Source organism: Aphelocoma coerulescens, chromosome 10, assembly GCF_041296385.1.
Source record: "Aphelocoma coerulescens isolate FSJ_1873_10779 chromosome 10, UR_Acoe_1.0, whole genome shotgun sequence".
Taxonomy (NCBI): domain Eukaryota; kingdom Metazoa; phylum Chordata; class Aves; order Passeriformes; family Corvidae; genus Aphelocoma; species Aphelocoma coerulescens.
Window position 1 is genome coordinate 7,720,253 of NC_091024.1, and position 18,464 is coordinate 7,738,716.

Genomic DNA, 18,464 nt, shown 5'->3' on the forward strand with positions numbered 1-18,464 from the left:
TTTCTCCCTCCATCTTCTGTCTGCCTGTGGCCGGCTCATTCCAGAGTGAGTATGTGAAACCACACAGCAGCTACAACCTTCGAAGAAGGGGTGGGAGGGGGGTGAAGTCTCCCTCCAGCTCTGGCAATAGACGACTTTACTGAAAGTCAATGCCATTCCCTTGCATTTATCACTGCCACTCTTGCTCTGCATATTTTTGGTATTCGCCATGCATTGTTAGCAGTGATTGTCATGTAATTAAATCACTGCTCATCACAAGAGCCTATTTTTATGCTGAGATAAGCATCAGAAGTCTGCTGCAGCGTCCCCCAGATCAATAAAGATGTTCCCTGTAGGATTACAAATAGTCTGGGGTTGTACAGGGCACTAGAATTAATTAGAAATGATTTCTCTTTTTCTTTTTTCTTTCAATACATTTTTAATTGTTTATCCATTTTCGATGGGCTTGTTTTTAACTCTACCATGATGGCCCAGACGCCTCTGTTCAGACCTTTTGAGCAGGATATGATACCAATTTGGGCAATACCATTTGATGTAAGTAGTCACAATTATCATCATCTTTCCACAGCCATGTGTGACTGTTACTTCAAAATATGTTTTTGAATGAGGCATTTGCATCTCAGGCTTTGCACTTGAGATTACAGTTAAATGGCTTTATCAAATGATTGAACTTTGAGATCCAAACACAATGAGTAACCTTCAGGTGCTACCCTGAAGATTTTGGTATTTTGACCAGAAGGCCAGAGGGCAAGTGGAGAAACTCGAGCCATTTCCTGAGGAAGCATTTGCCCATGGTCACAGAGTATGTGGCGGAAAAAGCCCCCTGGATTATTTTGATTTAGGCTTTCCTAGTCTCAGCTGTCCACTTTCCTTTGCATTGTTTTTACATTTTGTTCTGCTTGTGCAGCACACTGGTTGTACCAGCCTCCCTGGGCCGTGATCCACGGGAGCTGTGGGCTGTGTGAGGCGGTGTGTGGTGAGACAGAGGAGTCTGGAGAGTTTCTATAAACAGAGTGGGAATGGCCATGAATGGATCAGGCACAGGGAAAGTCAAAGTCTTCTTTTCCACTGCCCTTCAGCCAAACAGCTGAGTGCCTTTTCCTTCTGATCCAGCATCATCAAAAATGGAAACAACTTCTTCAGCTGTGCTGGTGAGAGGGTGTTTGCCCTCTCTAAAGCACAGGGAGAAAGTAAATTCCTTTTAGGGAAGAGAAGCTGTGTCAGGATTCCTGTAGGGAACTATAACCACTTCTCTACCTGAAAAAGCAATGAACAGTTGATGTTTTGCACTTTCACTGCTGTACTAAAGTGGTGTTCTTCATGAGCTGCACCTGAATTGCACTGAAATCAAATGCCTGTGGAGCTCAAAGGTTTTGGATCAGTCTTCAAAACTCTATGAAAGGGATAAGTAGTGGCCAAATTTGCTGCTGATAAACTAGGTGCCCCTAATGCTGAGAGGATGGTGATGCCCTGGAAAAGGATTCCTCACAGCAACACAGTGTTCCATGGAAATTATTTTCCTACTGGTGTTAGGATTAGGAGATGCCATGCCCAGATCCACTGCAGGAGAGATGAAATGCTTTAATTTAGACCCCTTAAAACCCAAGTTATGTGAGTTTACTGCATCACAAACCAGCAGAAGGTGCCTGTGCCCAGAGCATGATGTGATGCAGCTCCTGTCAGGCAGCCAAAACCCATCTGCCCAGTGTTGGCATGGGGCAGCACAGAAGATCTGGCAGTCTCTGAACATCTCTGGGATAAAAGCTTGCTGAGAACACTCTGAATGAGCCTCTTTTCATATGATCAGTCAGGAGGGATCTCCTGCACAGATCACAATCTGCAGTAGTGGCTTGTTCTGTCCTCCACTGCAGCACTGAGCATTAATAGTAGGGCACCATCGTTCTGCTTGTGCCAGCTGAGCCTGGATGATTTCAGCACTTGCTCCTGGCTTACCCCATGCAATAGAAAATTCAGACTTACCTCTTTTCCACTTGCCAGCCCCCTCCTTCCCCAGAGGAAAGGAGTTCTGGAGGATTTTGTTTGTCCCCTGAAGCTCTGCAGAGCTGCTGCTCACCAGAGGCAGTGCCCAGGGGTGCAAGGTATGAATGTGCTCAGAAAGTGAGGGGTCTGCAGAGTGGGATTTTGGCAACTTTTCTATTGCACATGCAGAGCGTTAGGCTTCTTTGCAGGGAATCTCTTTCCAAAATTATTTTGTGTTTTCTCACATGTTCAGTCATTTCCATCATCACAGTGTGACTCGGATTAAGGTAGTTCAGAACAGGACACTCCTATGAAAGCCTCAAAAATTTTTATGAGTAAAAATTCTTCCAGATTGTAAGGTGAGTTTGTCCATTTTTTTTTTAGTATTATTATTAGAGTTCAGGTGTATTAGATAAATTTAACATTGTCATACATTTTGGTTGACTGCAGATTTTTTGGGGAATGGTTGGCATCCATGCTACACCAAAATGCTTGATGTTATGGAAAACTGGATTACTTAACTAGAGGGGGAAGTATACTGAGATTTCCAGTGGGTAGTTGCCTGAAATCCTGTGAGCACCATCCCAGTCCTGCTGAAGTCAATGCAACTCTGCCATTGATCTGAAATTAGCCCCGGACAGCCTTGCTGGGTGGTGACCTCTGTGGCAGTTGCACAGTCACCTCATGGATAATTTGCAAATTGCCCATGAACCATGTGTGCAAACGTGTCTGGCATGGTGCTAATTTACTGGCAAGGTCTGGGAACACGGATCCAACACTCTGCTCCAGGGGAGCCTCAGCCATGCCCAGCAGCGAGTGTAGAGGTTTGATTTCTATGCAGCATGTCAGGGATATCTGATGGATGGGGTCAGCCTCTCTTTCACATGTTTTTAGAGATCTCCAGCCAGGCCAGAATTTGCCAGATGACCACAGTGGGGAAGGCATCAAAAATATTTCCGTAAATATAACCCCTCCACACCCCCTGAAATTTATCTAGTTTGTGCATGGATGTTACAAACCCTTGTTCAGGGCTACAGGACATTATCTGTGGCTGTGTTCCGGCTGGGTTTATTTTGGGGTGGTCAGAAAGGAAATCCTAGTGGAGAGGCGGGTGGAGCATTTTTGTTGAACTGATGTGAAAAAGAAAAATACCTGGCTATTTGAAAGGGTTTGAACTCTTAGCATAAGGCTCTGGGAGATGGATGAACGGTCAGAGGGAGGTGACAGGAGGGTCAGAGGTCCTGTGGCATAACTCATCACTGTGAGAAATCCCTATCTCCCAGTGAAAGTCTAAGGACTGGCTGGCAGCAGCGTGACCTGTGGCAGCCAATTCATCAGAAGGATTTCCCGTCTGAATATGCAGATGTGTGCACAATTATTTTACCTATCTTCACAAACAGGGTCTGTGTCCCTGCACGCTTAAATAAATCTTGGCACTGTCCTTTCCAGGAGGCATTTTGGGTTCAGCCTGGTTGCCTGCATCCTGCATAGTTCTGTTCAGCAGAGTCCTTGCAAACAGCCCGTCTCCTCTTCCCTTTCCGCTTCCCCTTCCTCCTCCTCCCATCCCACTGCAATCACTGCTGCCCAGACCCATCCTTCACTTGCACAAAACTGATTTCTGTTTATGGAGCAGCTGGCAGCAGCAAGGCTTGAGCACTGAGCGATGACTAAGAAACAAGCCCACTTTTCCCTTAGCTGTCAGGAGCTTTTAGAAATAACACCCTCCTCTGAGGAAGTCAGAATAGCAACAGGAAAATAAGTAAAACCTATTATAAAACAGTTGTCCAAGAACTTAGGCACGGCGCGGGGTAGAGATCAATATGCTGTGAAGGTTAAATCTATTTTCACACTGTGTTCTATTTCACAGTTTAATGGTGTTTTAATGTGTCTGTCACTGAGCCCCCTTCATGTTATGCAGGTAGAGCCTTTACAAAGGAGAAATAGCATTGGATTTACAAGCTTCACAGTAACATCTTATTTACCAGCTGAGATCTGACACTTTCCTCTCTGGAGGTATGCCAGGGCTTGACTATTTTATTTTATTTTATTTTACTTTATTTTATTTTATTTTATTTTATTTTATTTTATTTTATTTTATTTTATTTATTTTATTTTATTTTATTTTATTTTATTTTATTTTATTTTATTTTATTTTTTAATTTAATTTAATTTTAATTTTAATTTTTATTAGTATTTTATTTAGTCCTTTTTTTACTTTTTAGAAGACATGACGTGGTGTAGCATTTGCAATAATTTTAGATGGCTTTTGGGGAATGCCTGTAGGGTTGGGAGCAGCAGGAGCATGTATGTGCCTGTGTAGAAGGGACAGAAATATCTACTGCTGTTTATACAAGCTAAATACATGGAGGATATGCAGAATTCCCAGGCTTGAGTTTGCATCCAATTCACAGTAGTATATTTGAGTGCTTTAGCTTGAACTCAGCTGATGCTGGGATGTTGGATCATGTTTGAGAGGAGCATGGAGGACAAAGTAAAGGTTCTGAGAGTGGATGGGGGAGAAGGAGGGCTGATTTCAGCCTGTGCCATTGGAGAGGATGGAAGGAGAGAGAGAGAGAGAGCAAAGGCAAAGATGGAAGTGTGTTACAAAATCCAGGCTATATGCAGTGCTAAAGCACACAGACCTGTCCTCTGTGTTTGGCGTGAAGAAATTGATATTTCTAAGGCTTAACTCACACTCTTTGTTTAGAAGAGGAGGAAGGAAAAAACACTCTTCTGCTTTAATTATCTCTCTTGAGCTTCAGCTAGGGAAAGGAGAGGTTGGGATAGCCTAGTCCAAGGGCACTGCTGGTTCTGTGCTTCTGCTGGGGAACAGGGCAGGCAGATGCTCAGGTGTGCTGACCTGCTCCATGGGGATGCTTTGACAAACCTCCCCGTGCCTGCGGCGGAGCCAGCAGCTGGACACAGCCTCTGGCCATTTACACCCCCCTGAAATGAGGCAGGGCTGCACACACCTGTATTTGCTCCCACTGACAGGGCTGGGAAAGCCACAATTGAGCAGCTCCTCTGGTTTTGCCACGAGTGAATCTGAGTGCTTGTGTTCTCCAGAGGGACTTGCTCCGGACTCCTCACATTGTGACTGATGTGTGGAGATGAGGGAGGACAACCTGCTTGTGCCAGTGGCTTCTCCTGTGTGATCTCTTTCCCATCTTTTCCCTCAGCAGCTCCTTCACATCTCTGGGAGAGCATTCTCCTTCGCCTCTCCGTTGCCTTCCCACCTCTATCATGTTTTGCTCCCTCAGTTGCTCTTTACCCTCCTCTTTCTTTGTCTCACAGCCAAATGACTTAACTCTGCACAGCCTCCTGGGAGGGGTAGGCTGTGAGAGGGGAATGCAGCAGAGAAGGAGATTATTATATTAAATATTCTTAGGAGCAACTTGTTAAAAACCTTGCACTTCCCCTCAACTGGTTGCTTTGCCAGAGTAAAAGCCTTTGCTCTGTCCATGTCTACCAAGGGCTGGTGCTTGTCAGAGCATGAGCTTTTAGACTTGCAGAGCATTGACTTGGCTTAACCTGTGTATCCCACCACAGCAGAAATGTCTGCAGTGTGTGTTTTGGCTTTGGTGTGCTGCCTGCTCTGAGTTCATCTCTTCCCCCCTTCCGTTTTCCATTGTTGGAACAACAATCTTCTGCTGGATGCAGAGCTCAGCTATCCCTGTATTGTGGGGCCAAAACAAACTCTCTGCTAGTGTGTTTTCCATCCTCCACAAGTTAAAATACCAGTGCTGAGAGCAGCTGCCCTCCTGGGCGGGGAGCCTGTTGTCCGAAAATCCAATGACTGACTTCATGGGGCAAAACTTGGTCTCGAGCTATGCTGCTGAGAAATGAATTTGTATCCTTTGGAGATGAGGGTGACTCACCTTTGGAGGGCTCCAGTGGTTCCTTCCCCAGCCTCCACAGCCACCAAAGTGCAGCCTGGTGAACGAAAACATCACCAACATTCTGGGTTGCAAATTGCAGAGCTGAGCACTTGCTTTATCTGTGCTTTCCAAATGGATGGAAACCTCTGAGAAGGTCAGGGCTGGGGACAGAAAACTTCAGGGAGAGTCCCAAAGGGCTGCTAGAAATAGATTCAATCCATTTTTCTGCTCCAGTTTTTCAAGTCCAAGGTAGTTAGGGATGGTTGTCACCCAATATCCCTTGCTCAAATTCCCTGACACATTCACATCTGGCCTTGTGTGAAATGGTGAGAAAAAAATATTTTCTGCTTGGTAGCAGAACCTGTTGTTTGAATATTCTGTCTTTGGGTTTTGGTTTGTTTTGCTTTTTTTTTCATTGTCCTTTACTGTTTAGGGACTATTTTACCTGCTTCAACCACTAGAGCAAGTCCATAAATACCTGAATTACAAGCTTGAATGTACACTTTGAAAATTTGTCCAAGAGAGGTCACCTTTCTGAAAATAGAACTGGATACCTGTTATGGTTCTAATATTTAGGGACTGAATTTATGCAAGTATGCCACCTTAATCACAGAGTTTTAGATTAAACTGGAAAGTTGAGAAAGCTGCCTGATCAAATGGCTTTGAAGTTTAATGATCATTTTTAGAAGTAAAACTTTGATGCCTTGGGCAATCCATGGCCAGGTGCCTCATATCAGGTGCTGGGTTTTTGGAAAAGTGATAAAAGCCACACTGAAGCAGAAGTGCTTCATTATTGTAAGCTCAGTTTCTTTCCTGCTTTATAGAGGAGACTTGAGGAAAATAAAAGTTTGGTTTTTTTGTCTTGTTCAAAACAAACTTTTACTGAGGTGATTAATGAAATAATCTGGTTTGAAACCTCAGATTTTCTGTGGGTTTCCTCGTGAAATATTGAAATGCTGAAATCACAGATTAGAAGTAAAGAAAAGGTTAGAGACAGGAAGATATCCAAAATCATGCCAATTTTAAAGACATTTTTAACACACAGGGGTATGATAGTTTAGTGTTGGCTAATTCTTATTTCTAGAAGCTAATAGATGATTTTCTAATATGAGAGAATTAATGTTTCTGGTAGCTGAGAGAAGAGTTTTGCATCTCCTGCTGTGAGAAATTCAACATTCCATTGGAATTAGAGGGTTTCTCCATAGGTGGGTGTTTGCCTGCCTTAGTTGTGTTCTTGATGCTTGCTGGAGATCATTTGCAGGGTCATGTTGGGAGCAGAGGATGGTGGCAGAGGGAGACTTCAGAGGTCTGAGCAGCTCCTTGGAAAAGAAATGGGTCTGGTTGCTCCCAGATAGAGGGACAAGAGAATTACTGATCATCAGCCAGGACAGAGGCTGTGGTCCTGTCCAGAGAGAGAGAACTGTGCAGGTTTGCTGGCACAGTCCACGGAAATTAATAATTTTTAGAGTATAATTTAGGCTTTTCTTCTACATATTCTGTTGATTGAGCTTGGAAAGCATTTTTCAGAACTTTTTCAAACGAATGTTTGAAAATGCTAAATGATGTCACACAGAGACCTTATCCTGATGGATTTTCATGGGCAACCTGAAATGCCATAGTCCTGGACTGTGAGGTAAAGAAGTTCTTCAGGAGTTCATAGCCACTGCATTGCATTTCAAGTAATTTCCATTGGACTCTGACTTGTGGAGATTTTTGGCTTCTTGAGTACATTTTTGAAGTCATGTTTCTGACACTGATGTTAACTTGTGGCTGCTCATATTTTCCAAGTGTCTAAAATTTCCTTACTTCACATGAAATTCTCTCCCTGTAAAATTGACCCTATAAAACACCCAAGATGCATCAGCACCACTGAAGCAACCTAAGTGAATCCGAATATCTGACAAGCATTGTTTAAAACCCTCACCTAGACCTAATACTTTGTGAAATTTAGTGGAGAATATACATTTGAGATACTTACAAGGATAAAATCAGTTCATAACCTGGTAATAAGTACTGTGATACAAATTTGTACAGTGCTCTGAAGTGCTGAGACCTTCTTGCCATTTCTAAATTGGAAAGTCACAATCTTAGTTATGTTTTATTTACATCTCCAGCTATGCTTTATTGCAAGACTTTGGAAAATATTTTGTAACAGTGCAATAGTTCTGACAGTAAGTCAATGTAAGATATCATAGAAAAAAATTCTCAACAATTATCCTTCCCACCCAAACCTTTTCTTAGAAGCAATATTAGAAAACTTTAATGGCATTTTACTCCCACCATAGGCAAAAATAATTTTTTTCATTGACTTGAAGGGAAGAAATGTTTAACCCCTTAATTTTTACATTAGCAGAAAGGAGCAGTTGAGCTCCTTGAGTTGAGGTGGATTTTGGATTGAAATGGAGTTATAATAAATAAGCCCAGTTCCATTTAACTGGAATTGAGCAGCTCTGCAGCTGAGGTTCTCTTTCTCTGCTTGTACCCCCCTCTAAAAATATCTGCCCAGGTGCCATCCTGATGCAATGAGAAAAGAGAATCCACTGATTAGAAAGAAGTTGCTACTCTGCTGCAGGCGATGCAGAGGCTGAAACGTGATAGTCCTGGCCCTGACACGAAGCCGATGGGAAGCCGGGAGCTGTCAGAAAGGTCAGGATTTCAATGACGTGTCCGTGCATTTCCAGTGCTCACTGCATTCCCTTCTCCTGCTCTGTCCTTTCCTTTCCAAACCCCAAGCACATCCTCTCAACAGACCTCCCTGGACAAGCAAATGTAGATAATGAATAAATGGGGGAAGTTTCAAAGTCAGAAATCTCCTTCAAAGCCTTGTGGAAGGAGATATATTTTGGAGCATGAAGGCCATTCTGGATCCTTGAGCTTTCTTTCACAGCTCTCTTTTCCATGCTGAAAATCTTGTACCTTTTCTTTTTCTAAAAATTTGCTAATGCTCTTCTTATCCTCTGTCCACCTGCCAATTCTTCTCACAGTTGTTGCATTAAATGGCACATTTACAAGGTGTGATTGACCAGGTTCAGGTCTGAAATTCAGTCCACTACACTTAAAACTCTGATTCATGACTGCAAAATTACATTAGCTCCAGTGCAAGTTAGATAAAATCAGGATACCAGTTCTCACCTGGATTTCAGCCACACTTGAGAGCGTCAAATCATTATTTACACTTCTGCTATGAGAAATCAGTGTGGGCTGCAATCTCTGTCTGAGGAGTTGCAGATGTAGCAGAGTTAACTCCTCCTGAAATGGATCTGACCAGACAGCCCAGGTCACACAAGACAGCTGTAACATGTCTAGGGATCAAGTTGTGGCCTTCTGTAACCATGATAGCATCCTTTTGAGCAGATTGCTGATTTTTTTTGCCACTCACAAACCCATAAAGCATTACTAGTGGAGATGAAGATTTCTGTATAAATACGAGTCTGTGAGAATGGGCTTGATCTTCACAATAGATTTTTTGGGTGTACATCCATATTTCCCTTCAGGTTCACATGTTTAATGGTTTATTTGAAACCAGTTGCATACTTTTTATCTTTGCCTTTAGTGAAATATTTACATTTCTTCAGTGAACACTGAACAAAGTCACAACGATTAATAAACACTTAACAAAAGCAAAAATATCCCCCATATGCACATCCATAGCTAGTCATTCCAAGCAACCTTTTTTTTTAGACATGTATTTCTACAGCCTCTTTATTAGTGCTATTTTTCCTGATTTGGTCTTCAGCTGAAGCTGGAACTTCCCTGTGTTGTGGTCCCACCTTACAGCTCTTCCACATGATGCACAGGAGTGCAACAGCCAAGATCTTCTCCCTGGAAGCAGGTGGACCTCACTTTGACTGGAGCAACTTTTATCCTGCTGGTGGGTGCCCTGTACAATGAAGTGTGTGTGACAACATGAAACATCTCATTTTCATCCCTTACTTTTGTCCGCGTTTGCTTGCTTCTGAACTTGGTAATAATTGCAAAGCAGCAGCTGGGAAAAGTCATATCTCTTGAGTAATACATGGAGGATTTTAAGCATTGCTAAAATCAAAAGAAGCAATGGGCCAATCTCAAAAAAATCTCCTACAAAACATCAAATGGCCAGTAGGATTTTAAATGGCCATTTGTTCCAAGAACTGGTAGCCATGCTTTTATGTAATCATACTTAGATGCATCATCATGTTCAGAGGGAGAAGTCCCACTCTTAGGAGGAGTGTTAGTAAACAAGCAAGCCAAGGGATGTGAGGAAAGATACTATCTTTTATTTGACACACTAATCTCAGTTGTGAGCAGGGAGACAAGCTTTCAAGTATTGAAGCCTGTTGTCAGGTCTGAGACAACACGCTGGTTTTCTGGTTGCTGCTCTCCAGTTCAGGGCTGATCATGTCTGATTCTACCTCAGCACATAAAACCACTACAAGGAGCTGCAGATCTCTTTTAGGGGGGAGTTTCTACTGGTAACACAGTTCTTCCATTAAATTCTTTAAGAATGAAGAATTATTCACAGCTGCTGGATTATGAGCAGGGCACAGCCTAAAAACGAAGCTAACTTTGACTTTCAGTCTGTTTCTTAGCAAACTGGTCATGTGTTTTCCCAGCAGGATTGCTGGAGTGAAAGTGTCCACTGTATTCTGGCCCACTGTAATCTGCATTTCTAATTAAGGCTATTTGCAAGTCCACTTATCTGACATGTGCAAAGAACAAATAATAAAGCAATGAGAAAGTAGCAATCAGCAATGAAACCTTTGTTTTAAATTTCCTTCTTTTATCTCTCTCTCATATAAATGTCGAGTGCAGATAGCACAAAGGGTGCCTTGGCAATGGCACTCACTGCTGCAGAGGGTTCTGGCTCTTTTAGTTGTTCTGATCTGCTTTCCATCTCTAGGGATTTCCCCATTTGGGCACGGGGTGTTTGATAGAAATGGCTCTGTGCTTTTAGATCCTGCTGGTTTGGGGGTAGTTCAGCAGCTTGCAGGGCTGGGTCTGCGGCTGCAGCTTGGCATTCATGCCCCATAATGATCCTTCCCTCTTGGAGCTCCATGGTTGGTTCAGGGGCTGGGCAGAAGCACCACCATGTTCAAGACCAGAGCTTCCTAAATTGCTCACTTTTCAGGTTTCCAGTTTTTGTTCTCTTGCCACTCTTGGAAAGAGAAGTGGATTTTGAAACTCCTGAAACAGTTTATACTTCCAGCCTCTTTTTTTTCCCAGCCTTTTCTTTTCTCATCACTTAACACATTTTTGCAGTCTCTGCTTGCACCTGGAGCCTCATGTAGAAACCAAGCTTGTTTCACCTGCCTTGCCACCCTTCCTGCTTGGTACCTCATCACTGGCTTTGGCTCTGATGTTTGCTGCCCATGTACCACACTCTTAAAGTCCCAGGCTGGGTGAGAGACACCCAGACTGCCCCACTGCTTAGGCTGGTTACCTCTGAGTTGGGAACTGCTCAGAGATAGGAGAAAATTAAGTGGAAACCAAATCTCCAAAGGTGTGAATTGTCAAGGGAAAGGTTAAACCCACCTTCCTGGGGTGAGGATTGCTAATAATTCCTCTGAGAGTTTAACAAATGAAGTGGTTCTGGACCAAAACTGAATTTAATTGGAAAAGAGTTTCCAGTGGCCTTTTGTTTTTCTTTTCAATTTTAAGTACAGAAAAATGCTTCAAAGTGTTTAAACACCACATTTTTTCAAGTTGCCTAGGGCAACTGAGGCTGTCTGTTAATTTTTTTTCAATACAAAATTAAACTGGGGGTAAATTTTAATGTTTATTTTCAGATTTACATTTCCAGTGCTGAGACAACAAAAGCCTTGAAGATGCATTAGCAGAAGAGTGCCCTGAGACACTACAGCCTCCCTGTGCATCCAAATGTTGGATTTAGAGGAGAGTTCATTTTGGGAGTTTGGTTTAGCCCTTGAGACTTCTGCTGTTGCAGAAGTCAGTAAAGGCATGACCTGCAATACGAGGTCTCAGATTCACTCTGCAGAGCTTTTCTCCTATGACAATTTTTTTCTGAAATCCCAGTACTCAGTCCTTCCCAAGTACGTTATCTAACCTGATGTATCCCGGTGTTCAGAAGTTGCAACAGGTTTGTCTAAACCATGAACTGCTTTTAAAAAGAAAGAGGATTTCAAGCTCTGGGTTTTTTTAGACTCTCTCTCACTGCTAAACCTTTAGCAGTCCCTTCTTTCTATTATTCATGATTTCTCTGCTGCTCTCAGAAGAGGTTCATGATGATTTTTGATTTTAGAAGGCAGTGCTATAAAAAGCAATTAAAAAAGTCAAAATATCAATAGACTTGTGATATATAACCGCAAGACTTGGCAATACTTCATTTTCCTTCAAATTTAGTGTCTTCTTCTCATGCACAGGTTTTCTCAGATTTCTTTTGTGTAGAAGCAAGTCTGGAGCTTCAGTTTTGCTGGGCATAATGTAGAAAGAAGAAGAGAGGAACAGTGGACCTCTGCTATGATGGGGAAACCGAGTTTTTGTCTCAGTCCTTTGATGAGTCAGTGCTGGATGGATGGAGAAGTTTGCTCTTGTGATCAGATGGAGGAAAGCTGGAGTTGGGATGTGTAACCTGACAGCTCTTTTCTGTGAAGAGACGGGAAACATAACTGGAGGGAAATATTCAGAAAAGAGGTAAATAACCTGTGAAGTGTTTAGTTTTTGTCCTGTTTGGGCTGTTTTGCCTATTCACTGTTGTATTACTCTGTCCATCCTTTGTTTTTGTTGCACCTGAAGTGTACCAAACACAGCACCATTTGTCCCTTTCATGACTCCCTCTACCCTTTGGCACTACAATTTGCAGAACCTCTTGGTGAACAGGATGGGAGGCAGATCTATTTTAGTAATTTCTCACCTTATGCCTCTATCCATGGTCTAAAATTCAGCAGGATCTCATCTCTGGTATGATTCATAGCCAGGAAGACAAGAACACAGCTGGAGGCTGCAGTATGCAACAGGTATGAAAAGGAAGGGAAATATTTTATGCTGCTGCTATCACCAAAAATAGATCTGTAAGACAATAATGGAAACCACCAAGATTAAATACAAGTAAGAGAGAGTAGAGGTGTTAGCTTTTGTTACCTGCAGAGAAATAAAGGTTAGGGACAGGTAATCCCAACCTGTGACATGCAGCTTTTATTTTCAATATAATCTTAAAACAATAGCATGTAAAAGGAGAATTTCCTGCTTCTTCCAGTCATTGCAGAAGCCCAAACCAAGACAAACCACCTGTGACCCTTGGTAGATCCGACCTGAGTAAGTCTCACCCACTATGTGAGGACAGGGAGAGCCCACCTCATTTACTCATCACAGGCGGCAACACTGGATGCATTGGGGTAAAGATTTCTGAGACCCTCCGACTGGGAAAGGTCAGGAGAGCATTGCTATCTCTTCCAGGAGCTCCAACACCAAGGGGAAAAATAAATCACACAAAGCTTAAATAGGAAACCACAGCTGCTGTCAGATTAAATCTGTTACAAGTGCATTCCACTGCCTCGCTGAACAGTGTTTTATTTCACACCTCAAAATGTGAGGCCCTGTGCCATGGACTTGCTCCTTTTTCCCTATTCCCCCTAGATGACTTAACAAGCTGAAAGTGCAGCTGGAAATTAATGCTTCCTGTATTTTTAAATAATGTGACATTGAAATCCTGGTATTTAATGCGTTGGCATTTAGCATGCCACAATATTTCAGTTACTTTGCAATGGTTGGGGTGCAGAAGTGTTATTACAGCTGTTCTGAAATTCTGACAAAGAGGTGCATTTCTCTCTTCTTTTTTTTGTTTCTTTTTGTCTCTACTCTGTCCCACCATAATTGCTTTTTGCTGCATCTCTGAACCGTAACCATGGCGATCCGCCACATTCATCAGAGGACCCTCTTGTTGTTTTGCTTGTGTGAATGTAAGAAGGGGAAAAAATATAAAAAATAGAAAGAAAGAAGAAAGGAGGCATAAAATATTTGCAGAACTTTCCAAAAAAAGGCACGGATTTTTCTTTTTTTAATCCCTCCCCCCTTTTTTTTTTTCTTTTCTTTTCCTAAAGACAGAAGCTGCATTGGAGAAGTGGCCTGGCCAAAACACCAAGGACTTGTTCATAGCCTAAAAAAGGGAGAGGAGGAGTCTGGGTCTGGAGGTGTCACTCTTCATGGAAAACAGACCTTGATAACTGGAGCTTTCAAGCCATTCCCCCTGAAAGGAGGAATTGTTATGTGCAGAAGGGGCAGGAAAGGTTGACCCTTTTCCATTTCTGTCTGATGACAAGCTGGTCCTTGTTTGGAGAACAAGTTCATGCAGAGCATCATTACCATAAACTCACGCCATTTCTGACTGGGGAAGGAGAAACTGCTTGGATTTGGACAGGAGGTGCCCTTTTCTGGGTTTGCTGGGTACATGGTCTGTTCCTCATGCCATGGGTGGTGAGGAAGGAGAGATGTTGAAACCATTGGCTGTGATGAGGCAGGCAAGAGATGAAGAGGGAAGGGAATGTTCTTGCTCTGAAATGTTTTCCTATGTCAGACACCTCAGTGTAGTTCTCTTTGACTGCTTCAAGGAGCTTTGGAAATCAGCCTGGAGACTTTCATGTAGAGGGACTTGGGCAGATCATCTTTGCTCCTGTCCTGGAGCTACTTAGAAGGGATAGGAAAGCTGTCTGACATCCAAAGTGTCCTTAGACAAGCTTTTTCCACCCAATCCATCCCTGTTGGTGGACTCTTCAAGACACAAGGAAAGAAAAGCCAGCAGTGGTAGTCAGAGGGTTCCTGGGATCCTGTAGTGTGGCACATGGGATATGGCATCATTTCCAGTGTCCAGCCTGTCACAGGAGATGTCTGGGGATGAGGGTTTGGTGTCCTGTAAAACCTGGCTGGTTTAGCTATACAAGGGATTTGTCCCCCTGCAGAGGTAACACAGCTCATTTCCATGGAGTAGAAACAACTACCTGACATTATTTTGCTATCCTTCAACATGACAGCCTGGAACAGAGTGATGAAGCAGCTGTGCTCTGGATCCTATGGCAGCACTCACAGGGTGATTTTGAGAGATTTCCTAAATGTCCTTGCTGTGGCAGTCATCTGCAGCAGTACCCAATTGTCTTGTAAAGCAGTAGCTCTTGACATAAAGCTTCATCTGAGTGAATAATTGCATGTTCCAAGGCTGTACGTTGTTGTAATCAGGGACTGGGCTTTGTTTTGGCTTTACAGCATTTGGCACGGGGGCTCTGGTGCCTGGGACTTCAGAGCAGCAACAGGCTGATGCAATTCACCCCCAAGCCCAGTTTGAAACTTGTTCCGTCTTGTGTTCATGCCCTGGTAGTGCTCATCAGCTGTGACTGTGGAGCTGTGACAATTAAGGGAGTTTTCTCCTCCTCCTTTGCTCTCCCTGAGTCAGCCGCACCCTCTCTAACTTCCTCAGCAGTGGTTCTGGTGGATCAAACCTCTGTGTGTGCTGCCAGTGTCCCAGTTCCCAGACTGGGATCTCAGCACATGCCCAGCCCGTGTCAGTGGTTTCTGCCAGCTCGCTGGCCGTGCTGGCGCTGGCCGAAGCAGGGGCACACATCCCTGCTGCCATCAGCACAGAAAGCCTGGAGGAGGCAGGAAGGTTCCTCAGGCAAAGCTACTCATTGACGTGCCTCAGCGTGGGCATTTACTGGCGAGGCAGAGCCACCAGAGCATTGCTCAGTGACCTGAGAGGTATTTGGTTGGAAAATGTCTGGTTCTGTTCTCGTCTGGGAGCCATTTGATCCGTCCCCAAAGATGCAGCATAGCAAAGGCCCTGGGGCCCTCCCATGGGTGACAATGGATACATTGGGGTCTGCAGAGCAAACCGGGCTGTCTACAAGTCAAAAAGTCTTAGAGACCCGTTTGTAGGTGGGATTGTCAATATAGAATAACAAAGCGAAAAGCACTCCGGGCTAAATGTTATCAGTGATTATTTTTAACTTTATTTTTACTGTTTCTGATGTGTTCTTCAATCTGTCTTGTTGATGTTTATTTTTCCCTTTGCAGTAAGGGTCATATGTCATGCCTCCCTTGCATCAGGTGCCATACAACCATGTACTGTCCTTCCCCCAAACAGTTCACAAAGTCTTTCTCTGGGCATGAGATCTCACTGGCACTGTAGTCACTGACTTGTACATGCCCTTTAACAGGAGTTTCTTTAGAGGGTGTAGGATCCCTTACTTCTCTTATGAACCTCTTAATTGGAGGTAACACAGCACATAAAAACCGCAATAACATTTCAAAATATTTTCCATAATCAAAATTCATAATAATTAGCAACACCTCAAAATCCAGTGATTTGGATATTTAATATAGGGAAGCTTATTTGGCCTGGGGTTGTTTTCTTGCTTTCTGCCCTGTTTTTTCCACATGCTTCCTCCACATTCCCTAAAACCTAGGACCTAAACAGTAAATTCAAAGTAGGTTTTCAGATATTTATCAGCCATAATGTAGAACTTTCAAAATGCTGAAAATTCCCTGTTGAATTCTGAATAAGTGCTTATCTATGGAAGAATGCTCTGTATGTTGTTTTGCAGGGGGCAATCAGAGGACAAAGGTAGAACCTTTTTCATGAGTAGGACCTGCACTAAAGCCTGTTCCACCATGTTTAAGGATTCATTAGGTATGTATCTGCAGATGTAGAAACCTACTAGTGAAAATTTATATAAAGTTAAAGCTACTCACTAAATAACTCAAAACAAGGTAAATTAAGTGATGAGTAATAAAAAGTGAAACAGCAACTTTTCACTGAACAACTGTCTTAACTTTTTTTTTACGAGGAAAATAGGACGATGAAGGAACTATGTGAGGTCCCACTGGACCGTGTGAGGTCCATCCTGGGAAGCTGCAGGAGCTCTGGGAATGCAGCAGCTCATCTCAAGTTAAAATGGCCACAGGATGAGGTGGGCTTTGGAGATAGTCGTGGGTTTGATACAAGCCTGAGGTGCCAATTTAAATTTAACTTTTTTCCCCTAGAAGTGAGCAATGCCTAGAGTTTTCACTCTTCTGCGGATGAAAAACAATAAAGAGGTTCTACAGGGATGTGTCTTGGTGGGACTAGGAAGGTGCTCTTTCCATACTGCTAATCTCTGAAGGAATTGCTCTAGTATAAGGTAAGTTCTGAGACACAAATGATCTTCATTTTTTTCAGCTCTATTTTGGTTGTTATGGCTGAACACAGAATAGGGCACAACAGGGCCATTTGGTGGAGCTGCCATAGGCTTGAGCTTTCCACAGAGCAGCACTGCAGCGGTCTGTGTGATGAGCACCAGAAATTGTACTGCCAGGTAGAGTAAATGGAACTCAGAGCTGAAAATTAAATATTTTTAATTAAAATCCACATCTGCAAGCTGCTCACTGAGAGCCAGGGTTTGGCTGCTGATTTCTGCTGCCACGCTGGGATCACCAGTGTCAGAGACAGTAATTCCAGAGAGGCAGCCAGCAGAACTCGCTGGTTAATATTTAAAAAGGTGCTGGCGCCCGACGGAAAGTGTTTTGTGGAATACCCTATCAGGAGTGATTGTATCTGCTTGTGAGTAGTGTCACAGGTGGGGAGCATAGCTCTCACTTCTGTCAGGGGCAAGCCTGGCCTTGATGCAGGTTCCGAGATGTCTTGGGGCTCTTTTGATGTGAGGGCCATCATTTGGTGTTATGCCAGCAGTGAGCATAAACTAAGCCATCCTCAGAGCCCTTCTAAATTGCTCTGACTGCTCTTTCTGTGGCCTTGGATAGCACCTCTTGACCATCTCTCTCTTTTTATGCAGGAGCAGGCTGAGGAGAGATGGATAATGTGTTGGTAGGCTTACCAAGCCACAGGTTTGTCCTTCGGGTCCCACGTGCCCCACGCTGCTGCTGGCTTGTGCCCCTCCATTTCCCCCACTGCTGCCTTGGCCACCCCACAGCATCCTCTGAGAAGGACCTGTGCCTCTGTGTGCTCTGAAGAGGCACTCTGGGGCTGAAAACACATGCCAGGAAAGATTTCATTTCACCATTTTTTTTGTTTTTAACAGAATAACCAAATCAGTCTCACACCATCCTTCCTTATGCAGCTACAGAGGTAAGGGAGAGCTGAGGAGGAGTTAATTACGTTCCTCTGCACCTCTCTGTCTATGTTACAGGCTGTAGGAGAACAGGTTTGAAGCCTGTTAGGAATGATTTCAAAGCCAGAGAGTAGAGCAGCATATTCATAGCTGGTTAATATGCCTCAGCTGTCATCAGCATTTAGCAGCCCCCTACCCTGCCTTTACTGCTGTGTTGTTTTTCCTCTGCAAATGGATCTAATAGTATGTTTTTCATAAAAAACAGACAACAACAAAACCTGTATCCTAATATCTTTTAGCAGGGAAGGAATAACGTCAAGTGGCAGATTAAGAAAAACAAGCCAGAAATATTTAGAAAGGCTTTGGGGAAGAGAAAAGTTAGAGTTTTCTGTTCAGTTCTTTAATTTCAGGTTTGTTGTTTAGGTTTGTGTCTGCTTAAATGGAGAAACAGGAGTGGTAAGAGAGATGAGAATTTACAGAATTCAAACATGAAGATCTCTGCAAGACAAAAGCTTGTCACCCTCATATGTCTTCCTGATCAGTTGGGAAACAGTCTGAGCAAACTCAGAAAACAAAG